Raw genomic sequence first — 19,781 nt, 5'->3', positions numbered from 1 at the left:
GAAAACTGGGTCGAGATTTAAGCCCTCTCTGCTTTAATTTAACTTGTACATGAGAAGATATTTCAGAGAAATAGGATAGCTGAAATAGGATAGCTGAAGACAGCTAACCTGTTAGTTATTAAAACTGAGTTAACATATTACTTTCAAGGGAAGACTACCATCTTGTGGCCTTTGTGTACAATGACTGTCTGAGCTAAAATTTTGCAGAAATATATGCCACACAAGGGTGTGACACTGACATTCTCTCTGTTACTACCAGTTTGAGGATGAAGCTTATATATCTTTCCATAGAAGTTGTTTTAAATCAAGCAAATACTTATTTGACCTTATGTATGACTGGTATAAAAGATGCAGAATAATATACTAAGTGTAACACAAGTGCTTTGTAGAAATCAGTGCTGCTGGAGTTGTGGCCCAGGGAAATTTTTATCAACAAGATGGTGCTACAGTCACTGACATGCATGAGGTAACTGGGTTTTCCTTATTTTCTGGCAGCAATAGTTTTTGATACAAATAGGAAGAAAGGCAAATATTCAGCTGATTATCTTTGTGAATGCTGAAGTTTATTTGTGTCAAACTGCTCTGACTATCTAGGGTAGCTGTTTTAAAGGGTTTACAGCTTGGTTTTCAGTTAAGTGTGCTTAATGTGGTACTGGAATATAACTTTCATTTAAAGTGGAACTTTTGCATATGATATTTCAAATGTCCTATGATTGTGAGACCTCCCTTCATAGAGCAGATGAGTACGAATTTATGAAAGCTGGGGAAAAACTGCCTGGATCACATGTTGGTTTTAAAGATGACAATTTGTGTCAGAGCACATGTTATTGAGTGAGGTCTGTGTCTATTATGAATTATAGGACACACACACATTTATTGGACAAGTTATTAAGATGGTACAAAGTAGTTATAATGCATTAGTTTTTTTTTCTCTTCACCTTCATTCAGACTGGCTTTATTTTTGGCTTGTGTTCAGTAAAAATGAACCTGTCATTTCCACAAAGTTTAAATCTTTTAAAACCTCTGTTCTTTTCTGACAAGGATAGCAAGGCTATTGCAAACAAATTATTTATTGAGGTACCTCCCCTGTTCTTCTTATCTTCATTGGTTCCTTTCAGAATAAATTCTTTCTTCCCACGTTCTTGTACAAATCTTTGTGCACAGAGAATATTTTTGGGCCACAAAATTCAGAATTTGTCTGTTTTCTTCTTAAAGCAGGATGAGTAGATTTAAGTTTGACTCAACTTGCCTATTTTTCTGATCTATAGATGTCACTCTAGGGCTGACCAATTGTGTGTTTCTTTCTTATCAAAGCAAGTGGGTGAGGAAGGTGCTGAATATTTTAATTGTTTACTCCCGAAATATTTTTTTTTTTTACCTTAGCTTGAGCATAGAGGAAATTCAGTGGAAGTTTTACTTTGAATTGCAAATTATGGATCCTGGGGAAAAAAACATCAGTTTTCAGAATGTTAGCTGACTGGATAACTTGCGTATTTTTCTGGAAATACAGTTTCAGTGAATCCTAATTTTATTGTATTTGGGAATATATTAAAAACAGATTATGTGTCTTAAAAATTTTGATTCATTCTAATCCCTAAGAAAAACACTAATTTTTGGCTCTCTGTGCATGTACTCCAACATAGCTACCATGTGAGGTATCTAAAAGTGGAATGCCATTTATGTAACCAGTTAAGCTGACTGGATCTCAGCCTTTACATTCACTTATGTTCAGACTGGGTAGGGTATTTATTTTAAATTTTTTAATGAGCGGTCCAGAGAAAATCAATTACATTTGTTACATATATAGGTGGGCATCACCAGTCCTCGCTATCTCTGATGAGTTCTTAGGGCTTCCCACACCTGCTCATAACCCAGGATCACACATCAGACTCCTAGAGCCACCAGTCTCTGCCCAAGTGACCTCCTAGCAGGGCCAGTCTTCAGCTCCCCACAGCCCTGCCTTGCCCAACCATGGACCCAAGTCCCAGCCCACGTTCAGCCTGAGCCCGCACGCAGGAGATACCCAGTGTCAGGCATGAGGCTGCACCAGTGCCTCCTGGCTACCCTTCTTATGGCTGGGGAAGGTGTGACAGGCCCTGGTTGCCAGACCCTGCAGTCACCCACTGGGACAAGCAGCTGGCCCACTCGGTGCCCCAACAGGCATCTCAGGCAACAGCTATATACCTAGGGCTGAGCTGAAGTGGGGTCTGGGTCATGGACAAGGACAGGGTGATGCTCCAAGCCAGACTGAACAGAGCAAGGAAGGGTTGACAGTTTCCTCAGGGGCCTGAAAAAAACACCCTGAAAACACCAGTTAAATGAGATTTGCAAAACTGGATGTTGTGGATACTAACCTTGTTTCTTCTAAGCATGCCTTCCATGCTTGTCTTAAGTTATTAGAACTGCCGTCATTGAACTTCAAGATGCATTTGTTTTTATTCTACTCTTTTAAAATTTTGTCTAGGGAAGAACAATATGCAGCAGTTTAAATCTCTGCAGAAGATTTGTGGTCTTACGGGCACAACATTTTTCACTCCTCCGCACAATATCCAGAGGGACTGTGACAGGCTGGAGAGGTGGGCCCAAGCCAACTTCATGAAGTTCAACAAGACCAAGTGCAAAGTCCTACATCTGGGTTGGAGTAATCCTAAGCATCGATACAGGCTGGGCAGTGACTGGCTTGAGAGCAGCTCTGAAGAAAAAGACTAGGGGGTACTGGTGAATGAGAAGCTCCACGTGAGCCGTCAGTGTGCCCTTGCAGCCCAGATAAGACAATCACATCCTGGGCTACATCAAGAGAAGTACGGCCAGCAGGTTGAGGGAGGTGATTCTTCCCCTTTACTCCAACCTGGTGGGACCCCATCTTGAGTACTGCGTCCAGTTCTTTTCTTTCTCTTTTGCTTTTTTGTGCTTTGCTCTTGATCTTTCTCTCTTTCCCTCTCCCTCACTTAACTTTGGGTTTGCTGTGTGGGAGGTAAGGCCCGTGGGAATCCAAAAAGGGAATAATAATGGAATGTTTAGATGGCCTTCACATCTGTGATGAGATGTTGTGCCTCCAAATCGTGTGAGAAAAGGATGGGAGTAAAAAATAACGAAGTGTTGCGTCTTTGAAATGGATGGGAAGGCAACTGGGGAGAAGGACACCTGTTAAAATGAAGATAAATCAGTGGCCTTAATGAGGCAGGGTGTGGGAAAGTGGAACTGTAACATTCACATACATCTCAATAAACAGACACCGGCTCCACAGGTCTGGGCCATTTTGCCTGCCATGCAGCGGTGGTCACCTCCTCACAACTGGTCTGTCGGCTGTATTTCTGCTCGCTGTGTTGAGATCGGCAGGTCCAGGGTCAACATATCGCTCGATGCACTCAGGAAAACCCACAAGGCCTAGTGTGGTGGGGATGGAGAGAGAGAATTTCAGCTGTGCAACATGGCCTTCAGGTCTGTGGGGGGGACTGGGCCAGTGTTGGATTATATATATACATGTATATATTTATTACCTTTTGTGTTTAGTCTATTTTTGTAAATATTATTTTCATTGAACTTCTAAATTCTGTACAAGTGGTGTTATTTACTCCTTTGGGGGAAATATCACAGTCTCTCTGTTGCAAAACCAGCACAGAATTTTAATTGGCTTGCCTGATGTGGGCCTTGATTACAATTCAATGTTTTTTTCATTGATTGGTAAACAGAATTGGAAGTTAAAATGAAATTATTGTGGATTTTTTAGCATTTGGCTCATTTCCGAGCTGAGCCAGGGGGAAGCTGCCCCCAGAAGCTCTCCAGCCTCTCCAGTGGAAACAGGGGAACTGCTTCCCCACAGCATCCTGCAAGCTCTGCAGCGCCCCCAGCAGTGGGAAGTGCCCGAGAGCCTGTTCTGGGTGACACAGCCCAGCAGTGGGAGAAAGCGGCCTCCATTGCGTCCAGAAAGGAACACCTTTGGAGCCAGCCATGTCACCCAGTATGTGCCTGAAGCCTCAGCAGTGACCAGCGTAGCAACCAGTTTATCAACAAGCCTTCACCAATGAAACTGTATCTTTTCACTGTTCACATGTTTAACACCAGTGTTGGTTCTGTTGAAAATCCCCGGGCTTTACCCTGCATGGTATTGTACCCTGTGGATTATTAAGCAGCAGCCTGGTATGCCCAGAATTATAATGTGTGAGAAAAAATTGGTTTAAGTCTCATGCTGAGTTTTTCATCAACTGACACCCTCAAGTCCTTCTCTTCGAGACTACTCTCAAGCCACTCCTCGCCTTGCTATATATGTGCTTGGGATTGACCTGATCTAGATGTAAGAACTTGCAATTGGTCCTGTCCAAGTCCATCTGGATAGCGTCTCTTCCTTTCAGCTCACCAATCAGACCACACAGCTTGGTGTCATCTGCAAACTTGCTGGAGGTACACTCAATCCCACTGTCCATATCTCTGACAAAAATGCTAAATAACACCAGTCCCAGTACTGACTCCTGGGGGATGTCACTTGTCACTGATCTCCATTTGGACATTGAGCCATTAACCACAACTCCCTGAGTGCCACCATCCATCCAATTCCTTATCCAGAGAGTGTTCCATCCGTCAGTTCCATGTTTGTCCATTTTGGTGACCAGGATGCCATGCGGGACAGTGTCAAGTGCTTCACACAAGTCCAGGTAGATGTCATCAGTTGCTTTTCTGTTATGCACTGATGCTGTAACTCCATCATAAAAACCCCACCGAGTTCATCAGGCACAATTTGCCGTTGGTGAAGCCATTTTTTTTGCCACCTGTCACTTCTTCTTCATTTTCCATATGTCTTAGCTAAGCCTTTGTTATGGTTATTAATATTTAATAATTGGTTGAATGATTAATAAAAATATTAATAATGCTATTAATCCAAAAAGTCCCTCAGAAAATATTAATAAAACTTATTTACAACTTGTTTAGGTCCAAGTATCCAGTTGGGAACTATCTACACAAAATGCACCTTTAATAATAGTAAGAAGAATTTGGGAAAAGGAAAGGAAAAGACAAATGTAAACCTATCATCAAAGTCAAAGTTGGAGAAAGGGAGGAGCCACAATTTCTTATTTGGTCACAAGATGGATCCCTTTTGCTCTTTAGTGGAGCAAAGGCAGAGAAAAACCCGGAGGCTTTAAGAAAAATCAGTAGTCAAATTACTCACAAAAGCTGTACTCAATTTAGGAAAATTCTGGTCAGTCCGAGATGCTGTCACGGGAGCTGCAGTCAGGAAATTTTATAATCCAAAATTTTGTTCTCAATGAAATTGCAGGGCCAAGGAGAAAACAGGAGCCAAACAAACCAAAAGTAAAATTGGAACTGCATGGCCACATGTGGAAAGGGGGGCAGCAGCACAGAACCAGCAGGCAGGTAGATGGGTAGAATAAGAAGGGGTAAGTTTACCAAAAACCCTCTATTTTACTACATTTTGAAACAAAATGGACCACTGGCAGAAAAGTAATTTCAAACTTAGCCAATTAAATTCTGAGCACCAGCACAGCAGTGAGTGGGCAGGGTACTTGTTGAACAGGTTTATTTGCTTTACACCACAGGCAAGTCTGGACAAATCTATGTGTGTATCCCCTTCAGCCAGACCTTTTTGTCTGTCTTCCTGCGCTTCTCTGGGCCTCCAGCAAGGAGGAGGGGGGTTCTTGGTGAAACATTTCTGGGCTTAGTTATGCCTCATCAGGACAGCCTTCCTATACTGCTCCCTGATCCCATCTACCAGCTCAGGAGGCCAGTTGTCCTGAAGATAACCTGTCTTACTACTGAAAATTGAGACAAAGAAGGTGTTAAGTACCTCTGCCTTTTCTCCATCTTCAGTTACTATATTCTCCTCCATGTCCAATAAAGAGTGGAGGTTGTCCTTGCCCCTCTTTCTACTATTCATATATTTATAAAAATATTTTTATTAACCTTCACAGAAGTGGACATTTTAAGTTAAGTTAACCTAGCAACATATCCTGAGTTACCTCTCCCTCTTTCCAGAGGTGATACACCCTCTTTTTTTCCCTTAATTCCTTCAAAAGTTCCTTGCCCATGCTCAGCACATAGGGACAGCCTGTTCTTGTGCCTTCAAGATTTTTTTCTTGAAGTAGGTCCAACCTTCCTGGACCCCTTTGTTTTTAAGGGCTGTTTCCCAAGGTACTCTCCAAGTTAATCCCTTGAATAAGCCAAAGTCTGCCCTCCAGGAGTCCAGTGTGGAAGTTTTGTTGATGCCCTTCCTAGTTTCACTGTATATTGAAAATTCTATTATTTCACAGTCACTGCATCCCAGACAGCCTCCAACCACCACATGTCCCACCAGCCCACTGTATGATGTAGCATACTTTGTAGTACAGTTGTACCAATGTAATGCTACCAAGAATGTACTCTGGAGAATAGTACTATAGGTGACTGAAAATCTCTGTGGGTTTTTCAGCTTTGTATTTGTGCTGAGAACTGGGTGAAAATTTTCAAAATGTTACATGATTGGTATCATGAAGGTCTGACTTCTGATTTCCCTGCATTGTACTAGAAGACAATACTGAAGGTCAGTCTTTGCAACTATGAAACAAATATTTTTTAATTTCCTGATGCAAATGGAAAACATCTTCTCTTAACATATATTTAGTTTCAGTTGCATGCTATATTTCTTTTTGCCTTGGAATGTATTCTTGGTTAAAATATAAAATAGGAAAATCATGTTTTGTGGGAGATAAATATTGTACTCATTTATATTTCTTTTTCACATGACTCTATATTTATAAACTGAATTTATGAACTTGCATCAAAGTAGGCTGAATTCGCAGATATTTACAGTACCCAGGAAATCCAACCTCAGCAGGTCTGTCATGAATCTTAGCACATTTTGTATAATTTAGCCATCAGTGTCTCAGTTTCTTGATTGATTGTCCAATATTCTATTTTATGTTATATTAAGTTTATAAATGAGATCTTAGATTACTGTGCAGAGAGAATAATATAAGTTCTCAATTTTGATTACAGTAGTCAGAAAATGCTACACAAATCATTTTCCCAAAACCTGTATATCAGATTATTTTTTCCCTTCTGAACTGTAAACAAAAAATCTATCACCATAAAAACCACAAAATCTTTTAGTTACACAGTGTGTACTGGACTGTGTCAAATAAATGCAGCCTTTAGACAGAGAAACATCAACTTATAACATTATATTAAGACAGAAAAAAACCAAAACTTATACCTGAAGAAAACAAAATTCTGCTTCTTGGGAAAGGTAGTCTAGACCTTGACTATTTTTTTGTTTTGAGGCAGGGAGAATACTGTCTTAGAAGATATTTCATCATTCTACTGTCTCATCTGACTGTTTTTAATAAATTTATTTTTTTCACACATGGACTGTCATTTTTAAGGGAAATTTGCCATTGAATTACCTGGGGAATTAAGTTCATGTTTGTTACTCCAAGCGATTTTTTTTTTCCTAGTTATCACTGAAACTATGCGATTTTTACCTCTTGTGTTTCTTCTTATAGGAAAGAGAATGTAGAAATCCAAGTCTCTAGGTTTGCAAACTTCCCTTGTGGGAAACAAAGTTTATTTGTAGTATCATCTACATAAATTACCAAATAGAATCTCTGTTGAAGACCTTGTTAATGTCAAAGGATAGAGTAGTCACTGCTTTCCTCTCATCTACGTATTTAGTCCACCAGTCCACCAAAGGGAATCACACTTGTCAAATGCAATTTGCCCTTACTAAGCCCACAGTGGCTATCCTCAATCAACTTCTTGTCCTGTTTATCCTTGTACATGATTTAAAATAACTCGGTGCGTTACCTTCTGAAAGAATGAATTCAGGACAACTAAGCAGTAGTTTCTCAGATCCTTCTTGGTCTTCTAAAGGATAGACTTGTTTGGCTTTTCCCAGTCCTAAGGAAACTCCTCTGTTCCCCAATCACCAAATTATCAAGGATGATAAAACAAGGCCTCACAATATCACCCAGCACTTCTGACTGGCTTGGGCACAACCCAGATGATCTCATGGGGTTGTCTCATGGGCCTAAGAGCAGGTTTATCAGTAACAATGGAGACAAAGCAGCTATAAAGAACCTTTTCTGTTTCCATGTCCTTTGTCTTAAGGTTGCCTAGCTGTAGGAATACATTTTTCTTAGTCTGTCTTTGGCTGACAAAGAGCAGATAGAGTCCTTCACTTTCACTGCCAAATTCAACTATAGTTAGGCTTTGGCTTTCCTAATGCCTTCTCTTCATGCTCTAGTGATGCCCCTATATTCTTGGTAGAGCCTGGCTTATTGCAGAATTTTCAATATACAGTGAAACTAGGAAGGGCATCAACAAAACTTCCACACTGGACTCCTGGAGGGCAGACTTTGGCTTATTCAAGGGATTAACTTGGAGAGTACCTTGGGAAACAGCCCTTAAAAACAAAGGGGTCCAGGAAGGTGAAACTGAGATTGTATGTTTAGTACACCAGTATTTGACTTGTATCAGCAAATCTTACATAGAGCTGTCATTACATTCCTGTTTCTGTCAGTGTTATGGTTAATGAAAAATTAATAAGGCAAGTATTATAGTAATAAAAATATTAATAATTATTCATTAATATGAAGAATTGCCCAAAACTTACTAATAGGTTTGATGTATGGCTGGAATATATATTTACAATGGGAATGTGCAATATTTAGGCAACATATAACAATTTAAACAAACCAGAAAAATAACTGGGAAAGAGAATCTCTGGTGCAACATGGCACTTAACCACTAGGGGAGACTTGACAAGAACCTTGCCAAAACAGTGAGTGATGCAGATAAAACCTGAAGAGGCAATAAAAGATAAACCAATTACTCACACTACTATCACCAGGATTCTCTCCAGGGCTGCAATATAGTCCAGACTACACAGAGCAATGGGAGTTCCACTCAAGTGGAGGGGTGCTGCTGCCGTATGTTAGCCAGTAAGGCTTTTGGGGTGTTCTCAGGCACCTTGCACGGCAAGAGGCTGGTGCTGGTTGCCGACAGGGATGCCACACTGTCTCAGTGGCCAGGCTGACCTCGGCATGATGGCAGGTGGCTCTTGAAGCTTCCTCCCAAGATTTCACAGGCTGTCCTGAGGTTTCAGGCTCTTAGACAAATAACCCGTTATGACGATTTCACGACAAGGTCTGGTTTTGCAAAGCGGGCGCTTGGGCTGGAAGCAACATCACTGCAGGGCACGGTGCTCAGGGTCTTGGCTCACCCTGGCTTTTTCCCTTCTGCCTGGCTAGACACTACTTTCTGCCCCTGAACTTTTATGACAAGTTACTGTGAAAGGCACTTGCATCTTTCTGGGCAAATTGAGGGGGACCAGGACATACCAGGACTAGTTCTGGGTTTGTATTTGGGCCCGTTTGTCACCACAGTCAATGAGCCTTATTCTACATTCATTAGTGACATTTAATACTCTGCTTCATATGTATCCTCTCATGAAATTAAATCAGTATAATTATTTGCTCTGAGTAAAGGTAATGAATTTGAGCCCAGTGGGATTCTCTTGATAGACAACCTATAACCTGTGATGTATTGACACTGTTATTGCTTGCTTGCTTCTATCTGCATGTCAGTTCAACAAAGGCTTTGTTTGTAAAGCTTTTACATGTTTTACTCTGTTCAATTTGTGAAAATCAGAATCAAAACATGACTGAGTCAAACAACAGAAATTATTTTACATGATAAAAGAAATATGAAGGAAGTATTTCCACTACAGACAGTTGACAACAGATATTTATGGTATTGTAGAGAGAAAACCTGTTGTGGTACCTTCATAATCCTGTGTTTTGAAATTTTTTACGTTCTTTTCTTGTAATCTGTTTTAATACATCTCCATTTTTCAGTAAAAGAGTTTTGAAAAAATTCTGCCATGCCAAGTAACTTAATTTTAAATTCTAGATACTTACTGACAGCTGTGTTGTCCAGAAAGGAGTCCAGTGCAAAACTGATAACATTATGAGTGTGAAATAAAGCAATTGTGCCACAGACAGAAGTGTATCTGAAATATATCAACAAAACTGATTGCTAATATATACTGCAATTGTCTGACACTTTTTCGTCTTTCCATGGGTTTTGTAAAATAAATTTAATAGAGACCAAAAAGGTATTTTCTTGGTCTTGATGGAAAATATCTGATCTTTTATCTGGAGTCATCTTCTCAGTAGTCATACAGGATACTTTTATGTTTCATTTCTTCCCTTGAGTGGAATATAAACATTAAAGTCTACTTTAATTTACAACAGGCCTTTCTGTATCTATTTCAAAAAGTTAATTTTCATAAAGAATTAGAACTGGCTGTAGATAATCACTGTTTATTCCTATATTTTCTCTTAGGAAAATTAACTCCCTAACTCCTTTCACAGAGTTGGTTGTATTAAAATATTTCTAATTTAATCCTTATTCACAATGTTAAAATATTTTTCCCCTAATTATTTTCTCATTTTCAAGGGGCAGAGGGAAGAGAAAGATGTTCCACTCAGGTTAACCAAACTTAACTCTCTTGTACTGATTGGCTGCTTTAAGAAATACCATTTAAGGTGCTATATAACCCTATTCTCTTTATCTGCTAGAAATCCCTGTTTGAACAGAATTTCTGAAGCATATCATAGAAATCCTGTTGAGGAGAGTAAATCATGAATACCTGAACAGAATTGCAAATTGAAGTAAGTGCCTATTAGTGTTCCTAACAGACACTATGACCTGGAATTAAAATGTTTGTCTTGAATAAATATACAAAATGCAGAAATTGTACTAAATAACTTCTCAGTACAAATGAGTTTAGCCCTGGTTGGAGACCAGATGCCCACCAAAGCCTCTCTATCACTCTTCCTCTTAGACAGGGGAGAGGGAAAATAGAACAAGAGGCTTGTGAGCCAAGATAGAAGCAGTTCGATAAGGCAAAAGCAAAAGCCACGTGCAGAAGTAAGAGCAAACAACAATATTATTCTTTACTTCCCATCAGCAGATGATGTCTGGCCAGTTCCCCAGAAGCAGAGCTTCAATACTTGTAGCAGTTGCTCCAGAGGACAAATGCCATTACTGAATGCCCCCCCAATTCCTTCTCTCCCTTAGCTTTTAGATCTGAGCTGATGTCACATGGCGTGGAAGATCCGTTTGGTCAGCTTGGGTCAGCTGGCCCAGCCATGTCCCCTCCCAAGATCTTGGCCATCTTTTGGCCTACTATTGGGGTGGGGGAACGTTGAAAAAGCACAGGCTTAGTGCTGTGTGAGCACTGTTCATCAGTAGTCAAGACACTGGTGTGTTATCAACACTCTTCCAGCTAAGACTACAAAATACAGCACTACAAAAAGGTTGTGGGGAGTACCAACTCCATCTCAGCCAAACAAAATACAATGGGCTTAACAGAAACAATACTTTTCATAAAAATCTTGAAGGGCACTTCTTAACTTTTTCTAATTATCACATGAAGTTACCTTACTGATTACTCTGAAAAAATGTATTTAAAAACTATTAAAAGTCTGTGATGTCACAGTGCATCACACCAGTGCTTCAGATTATTTTCAATCTATTGAGATTTTTTCATAAAAAGGCAAGAGTTTTTTTTCCACCAGTTTTTTATTTGGAAACAAAAAACTTTTTGTTTTGAGTAAGAACAAATGAAAAATACTGAAGTTTTATATTTGGACGGGAAGCAGATTATCACTCAAATGTTCAAGCATGTTGGAAGAATTGGTTGTTGCATTGATTTCTGCAGCATCTTAATAGTTTTAATTGTCCTTACAATGTGTATTTTCCTGAAAGTATAATGACTTGTTAAGCTCCATCTGCCGTTACTGGCATTATTTCAGAAAGATACTGCCGTTCACTTTTCTGGGTCATGTAAGTACATTGCACACTGAAATGTCAATTTCTGGCTGAAACTAGACAGAAAAGTAAATCTATGGATAGCTTGTAAGAGCTAACGATGTCTTCATTTTGTTTATGATGGGGAAAGGCAATTTGTTTGTTTGTTTTCATAGAAATCAAATTCCATGGGCTGACTACTCTGCTCATTCTAGCTTCCTAATTGGACTGAACAGTGTTGGAGAGGTAGGATAGATCTTTCAAGTACTTATCAAAAACATTTTAGCTACACATGTCAATAAAGAAAGGAAATTCATCCAGCTGCACATTTTCACAGTGATCTCATCACAAGATCATATTCTTCCTGTGTGTTAGAGTGCCTGAACTGCCTGCACTGTGCTCATATCTACCCTGTCATAAACAGTGGGTCAAATCAATTCTACACATGAGGATCTTCTGGTTAATGTGCCCCAGCTTTTGTTCACACTTTTGGAGGAATTCTTCAGCCCTAGGAGCTTCTGAGAGTTTTCATTCTGTAGTTTGGTCATTAGGCTAGATGGTACAACTGATCTAAATTCCCTCTAGAACACCATTTGAATTTAAAAGAGGTGTTTTTTTTTTTCTTTTTTTTTTCTCTCACTTGGAGCACAGTAGAACATTCATGCAACTACTGTATGCATTTTGCATTCTTTTGGCATACCAATGCAAATAATTTACTCAACGTATTTACTTGCTGAGCAGGGGCTGAAATGTGAATAAGTGGGTTTTCTCTTTACCACAGACAGAAGAAATATTAAACTGTAGCAGTCATGTTACTAGAGCTAGTTGCACTTCATTTCCTTATCTGGTTCTCAGACTGCCTTGAAGCATGTTTATTCAGCACTTGGAAGACTTAAATTTAATCTCATCTTTCTCTATGCTATTTTTTTTTATTTTATTATTTTGATTGACAGATTTCTGACATGAGACTGTTTGACTTGCTGTGTGGGTTGTATATTTTGTCCAGTCTTAGATAAGGGGTTTTAAGGTAGTTCTGAAGCAAAAATATTTGCAGTGTGAATTTTAAAGTAGTTTTATAGTGTGATGGAATGTATTAGTCTCTAATGTTAAATCTTGAGATTCCTGATTTTACAGAAATTTGTTAGTTTTGAACGGGCAGATTGATCATTAGTTTGTAGTCCTTACCTGTATGAATATTCAAGGACATAAAACATAAATACTGACATTTGAAAATTTTCAGTTCTTTTTTATGATTCTGCATGCTACTCTGAAATTATTTTTCTGAACTTTTGTTAAAAGTGTCTACTAGCATGGATCCTTTCAGAAAGAAAAAGTGATGTCAACATTTCAAAATAAATTGATTTCCATTTTGAGTGAATATCCAACATAATTTATGTTATTTGCCTAATACTGAAAATTTATATTATTTAAACATTTATTTGGTTGTTTATTTGTAGTTTGGCTCTAAAACCACTCAATAAAGCATACATATAAAATAAACTATATTAAACATAGGTAGATAGTCTGATAGACTGTGATAAAATAATATTTTAATATATTTTCCCTTGCTAAAGCTATTCCTCTGGAATAGTCATTGTTTGAAACTGCTAGTGGGCAGATACTTCAACAACTGGTGTGCAGTAGGCATTCGATATAGATATATGGGAGACACAAAACTGAAACTCTATTTCAGCAAAAGATTGGATGACAATCAGAGCAAGTATTACTGGAGGGCAAAGTGTCAGGAAAACAATCAGCAGACGAGCAGATAAAGTGGTGGTGGAATGGTATCTTGTATCAGCTGAGGCTGTGAAATAATGATCAAACAAGGCCAGGGAAAGATGGAATCAACTGGAGAATGTTTCTGTCACTGTCTCCCCCAAATGACTGAATGGCCTGAAGAATAACATAGATAAATAATCCTAATCAACAGAGGAAGAGAAATTTATTTGTAGGGTCCTGGAATGTCTGATGTTTTATTCTGCTTATCAGGTAGAAAGGAGAGATACATGAACTGAGGATAAGGGTAGGACCTCAAATCACAAGATTTACACCTGATTGGACCTGAGGTATTTCTCAGGGCTTTTGCCTTTTGCTGTATAACTCCTGTAGTCAGCTAAAGGAAGATGCAAGGGCCACTGTTGAGGTATGACTCACATTAGTGCCTCGGGGTGATTAAGCGGGGAGTACACCCCCAGCCCACAAAAAGGAGCACCAGCTGAAGTGTATCTATGCCAATATATGCAGGATGGATAATAAGCAACAAGAACTCAACGCAAGCATCCAGCAGGAAAATTGTGACATTATTGCCCTGAGAGAAACTCCCATACCTGGAGTGCTGTGTTGGATGACTCTAGGCTCCTCAGAAGGTATAGGCACAGAAGGAGAAGCAGTGGGGTTGTATATTAGGGAAGATCATGGCTGTTTCAAGCATGACAATGAAGGTGATGACAGGGTTGAATGCTTGTAGGTAAGAATCAGAGAAAAGGCCAACAAGACAGATGTCGTGATGGGGTCTGCTATAGACCACCCAACCAGGATGAGAAGGCTGACAAAGTGTTTTATAGGTGTCTTATAAGGGAACGTCTAAGCATTGATAGCCCTTGTTCTTGTGGGGAACTTCAACTTATTTGGTATATGCTGACAGGAAGCAGTCCTGGAAGTTCTTGGAGTGTCTGGTCATCCAGTCCAACCTTTGACCCAACACTGAAAGGTCAACACTAAACCATGTCCTCAGGCACTAGGTCTACATGTCATTTAAATACCTCCAGGGATGGTGACTCCACCACTGCCCTCAGCAGACCATTCCAATGTTTGATAACCTTTTCAGTGAAGAAGTGTTTCCTAATATCTAGCCTAAACCTCCCCTGGCCCAGCTTGTAACAATTTCTTCTGGTCCTGTCACTTGCTATCAAGGAGAAGAGGCTGGCCCCCTATTTGCTCCAACCTCCCTCAGGTAGTTTTGTTGGTGGCAGAACCCACTAACAATACACAGTTTAGTTTTGGTTGTTATGAACAATTGTTTAATTTCAGCATATTTCATTACTTTGCAGTTCTCTCTTATTTTCCAAATGACTTCAGTGTAGAACAGCATGGGCTGTTAACAGTTTAGAGACATCAGTATTGATTTATATGCTGCTGCAAAGCCTGGTTATGGGAGTCTACTGCTTGCACAACCAGTTAAGCTATCTAGAGAGAGGTGAACCAGTATGTGCACACACTCACTCAGACAGGGAAAATCTCCCACTCAGAGAACCCAAAACACATACACTTTCCAAAGGTGGGGTGAGTGCTCCTTAGACAACATCCCAGTCTAAGGGGAGTAGATCTGACTACCAGGCTGCTTGCTGCATGGAGACCAACTCCAAATGTCTCCATAGCAGGACTCCATTTAGACCCTGTCAAGGGTGCACTGTGGTCAGTTTCTAATTAGTTGGAGGGTTGTGTCCTTCGAACAAGACAAGAGCAGGGGAAGAGCTTCTGGGCCTGGAGGCAGAAGTTAATGTCTGCAAGCTGATGTTTATCAGCTCCTAGCAAACCTCAACCTTTTGTCAGGTGTCTGGCAGGCTTTGGTGTGTGTCAGAGCAGTTGTACCTGCTACATATGGTTAAGAAAGTTAGATTTCTAAGATTCTGGTCAAACTATAATTAGGTAATAGGAATGACTGTATGCTTCCAAGGACTTTGTGTGTTATCACATGAAAATTATTTAATTACACTTGACAGCTGATGAGACATCCATGGTCTTTCAACATTGATCTGCATCCTACCTAGTGTAATCCAATTATTTGATACAGATTTTACATTTCACATTTTTCCTGTTCCCCTGCCTGCTACATGTACTGGTATTTTTCTTTGCATTATTTTGTATAATTTCATTAAATTTGTAGGGGTTTTTTCCTTATCTCAACTCACAAGGGTTTTCTGTTATCTTACCTGCCTCCTGAATCCTCCTCTTTCTTGTCCCTCCAAGGAGGGGAAGGAGGGAGAGTTGCAGTAGTGGTTCAGAGATTCAGTCTAACCATAACAGGTTTTGTTTTGGTTTTGATTTTCTACTCATTCTTGATTGTGAGGATTGAATCTTACTCATAGCAGACTGTGTTAAACTAACACAGTCTAATTTTCACACCCAATGTGAGACCCAAAAGAGTTGAGATAACAAGAGAATTTAATTTTGCTAAAGTAGTTTTGTTTACTTTATATTTGCATTAATATGTTCGTCATGACAAGGCACTTAAGTCATTTGCTTTTCTGGTTGTGCCACATAAGACCTTATGCATTTGTAGCCCCTGTGTCCTCGGTGGTGCTGTTTGTCAGCCCAGGGAAGTGGCTTAAAGCTATGGTGGTGTTGTGCTTGTTACTGTCATGTTATGATGTGATTATACTGCTGGTTGCTCGGTTAAGCTGGTATTCATATGTGGTGTCATCATTTAGCAGTAGTCTCACCCAACTGACGGATGGAACAGCAGAGAGCACTTTTTCATGTTTTGAGGGTTTTGAATATCCTTGGGACACCAAGGCCAGCATGCTTCTGTTGTTGTGCCTCCTATATGTGTATCTGCTCTTGCAAATCTTTCCCAAGAATACCACTTGGAGATCTGCTCTGAGGCTAGATAATTATGACTTGCAGGGTATTTGGGGGAATATGGACAAGTACTTAGGACAATGGTCACCTCCAATTCCTTGGAACTTCAGCCCAGAACAAGTGCAAAATCCTGACAAGCTGCTGGGATGTTTCGAAAAGTGTGATGTTAGCCTGGAAAGTCCTCAGAGGTACAAGTCACCATGATGTGTTGGGATCTGGTCCATGCTTATCGAATCCTTCTCAGTACTATTCAACAAAAGGGGACAAAAGGAGATCTCTGGACCTACACAGACCAGCTGTGGCAGTTTAGGCTGGGTGCCCCCTGCCACTGATACATGAGATATGTCTCTGGTGTCCTGGGTGCCCACCCAATAGGGGTGGACACAGGAAACGGCGTATTTCTACCCATAAATCCTGCGCCCTATAAAGCCATCTGCAGAGTCATTCTCTTCCTCTTTCTTCCCTCTCTGCTCCCATGGGAGATGCTCTCTCTTATCGGGTAATGCCGGGGGAGTATCCTCAAGGCCACTTAGGCCTGGCTAGGCCTAATGCCAGGAGGAGAATGGAGGGGGGGGCAGTCTCAGACCTGGCCAGCCTGAGACTTGCCTAGCAGTGGGAGGGGGAAGAAAGAGCCCTGGGGGTTTGGGTTTACCCTCAGGTGGGGAGAAGGGAAGGATTGGGAAGCTTTGGGAATTCTGTGAGGGGTTCTGTATGCTTTTGGGATATTCTTGGCACTATCCTTTGTAGTCTTTTGTAGCTTCACCAATTGCTTTTCCATTTAAACTTTCCATCACTCTCCAATCCGTTTGTGTGAGTGTCATTCTTTTGTCCCTTTCGGGGCAAGAGAGGATCTGTCTGGCCTCAAACCAGCACACCAGCATGCACATCAGCTACACCAGAGAAACAGCATGTGCCAGTATCTGTCACCCCTGTAAAGAAAAGGAAGTATACAAGAAAGGAAGTTTGTCTTGCAAAGGATGAGGACAAATCAGGGTCGTCACTGGAACAAGAGGAAAAGCCAGAGGTAGTCACTCAATCTTTATCCCTGGCAAGCTGCAGGGCATATGAAAGGACTTTGGCAAGCCCATTATCACCTGGCTGCTCCAATGTTGGTATAATGGAGCCAGTAATTTGGAATTAGAAGGCAAGGAAGCCAAGCAGCTGGGGTCCCTGTCTAGGGAAGCATTAAGAAGGTTATTTGAAAACTGATAGAAACCCTCAACCTCTGGAGATGACTTCTAGCAGGTGTAAAGGACAGGTAGTCCTTCAAAGAAGATATGATAAGTCATCTGGAAAGATGGTTTGCCATGGAGAAAATCATCTGACACTTGAGGGAACCAGGTGTTCCAGAACTACTCTATATTGATACGAATGACAACCATAAGCCTATAGACCCAGATGAAGTTGTATGTACACCATTCACGTGGAGAAGGTTTCTATGAAGTGTATCACCATCATATGACAGATAATTGTTAATAACATACTTGGCCATAAAAGATGGCCAAAGACAAACAGTGAATGAAATGAGTAGCATGATCCAGCAATTCCTAAGATACTACATTTCATCAAATTACATTTGAATGTCCCTGTGTTTGCTTTCATAATATTTTCTGTTAATAGACCAATTAATGATTATGTAATAATTTTTTTTGGCAAGAATCACTGTAAAAAAAAGGGGGGGGGGGGAACAACTACATACTGACTCATCAGCAGACAAAGGTGGAAGAAATTGTTTATGATTGCATTTTTTTAACAAAAATCATGTATTCTACCCTATTACTGTATTAAGGGACTGCAGCTGTATGAAGAGATACAAAGCAAAAGCCGTGTTTTAAGGATAGCGTTTTGAAGCATTCAGAAGAAAAATTTCTCCAAAGTCTGATGTTCTCTGAAAACTTTACCCTAAGGCATTTTGGTTATCTCACACAATTCAAGTTGATGCAAGGCCCCTGAATTAGCAGCAGTTTTGAAACTAAAGAGACATTATGTCATTATGACACGTGGGGCCTCTCAACTCCGCACTAAGTGCATCAATATTTACTTCAGTAATAGCACACAACATTTCTGTAGTGTATAGACCTATTAGCTTGTAGAGGGTTCCCAAGTGCTTCACTGTGTTTACATAGGTTGGTCCTGTTCTCTGCTGTATTTGAAAGAATACATGGAGATTATATCACCTGGGTCTCATGGCCCCAGAAACTCCTCGGAAACTGCTCACTCCTCATTGCTCACTTATATTAACCCAAGGAAAAAAAAAAAGTCAATAGTTAATTCACAAATTTTAGACAAATTTACATAGTTGTATACTGGCCCACAATTAATTTGAATGAAGGACAAGAAAAGTATTATACTGCCAGACTGTAATTGCTCATTAGTACCTAGCTGCAGACAGTTCCCAAATTCAGCACATGAATGGTGAGCCCCAAAGGGATGATTCTACTCCTTGATCAGGTTTGAGACAAACTACTTTTACATGGTCATTTTTTCTCATGTCATGAAACATTGCTACTGGTATATTTGTTTCCTGTTTGTGCAAGCAAGACTTGTTTGCCTAGTCTGTGTTGTGTTCTGGCCTGATCTTATCCAGGTGGAGTTCAGGAATGGGTAGGGAAGAAATGTTTCAGTGATTCAAAAATATATTAGTTCTGTTGTGGTTATATTAAGGGCTAACAACATGCCATCTTATGAAAGTTCAGTGGAATTTTTCTGTTGAACTACAGTTGTAGTTAACTACAATATGATTTGTAGATAAATTAAAACCTGCTGTTTCTGATTAGCTACATGGCATCAGACTCAGTTATAAAACCTATTACATAAAGAAGCAATTTATAGATAAAAAAGCAGAAAGGGTGACGGTTTCGAACTATGGCAGAACGACTTATTTTCATTTCACTACAAGGATTTCACTACAAGGATTTCATTTCACTACAAGTTTGCTGCACTTTAACAGAGTTGAAGCCTTTCAAATCCAGTCATGTTTACAACACTTATGTTTCCCTGATCTTTCTCTGCTAACTGCCCTACCCTAGGGGAAAAATCCTCCTGCCTTTTCAAAAGGTTGTTATTATTTATTTTATTATTCAGACCTTCAGGTTGTTTGGGTGAAGAAATTTCTAATGGGTAGTCTATTACTCACCAACGCCACAGGTATATTGCAAACGTAATGTGAAGCAGCAACAGTTTTTTTCTTCTTTAACAACTGAATTATGAAACTGGAGAGGAATTTCGGCTTGATACTGTTGACTGTGTTCTTTCTCTAGTCTGTTTTATGTAGCAGATTTTAAATAAAAACTATTACAGACGTTTTTCTGTTTAGGAATATAATCTGTCACACAACTTTGCATTGGTTGCAAAAGTCAACAGGTCAGTCGTCTGTATAACTGAGATGTGTG

The sequence above is a fragment of the Indicator indicator genome, chromosome 6 (genome assembly GCF_027791375.1).
Source record: "Indicator indicator isolate 239-I01 chromosome 6, UM_Iind_1.1, whole genome shotgun sequence".
Lineage (NCBI taxonomy): Eukaryota > Metazoa > Chordata > Aves > Piciformes > Indicatoridae > Indicator > Indicator indicator.
This window is presented reverse-complemented; position numbering follows the sequence as displayed.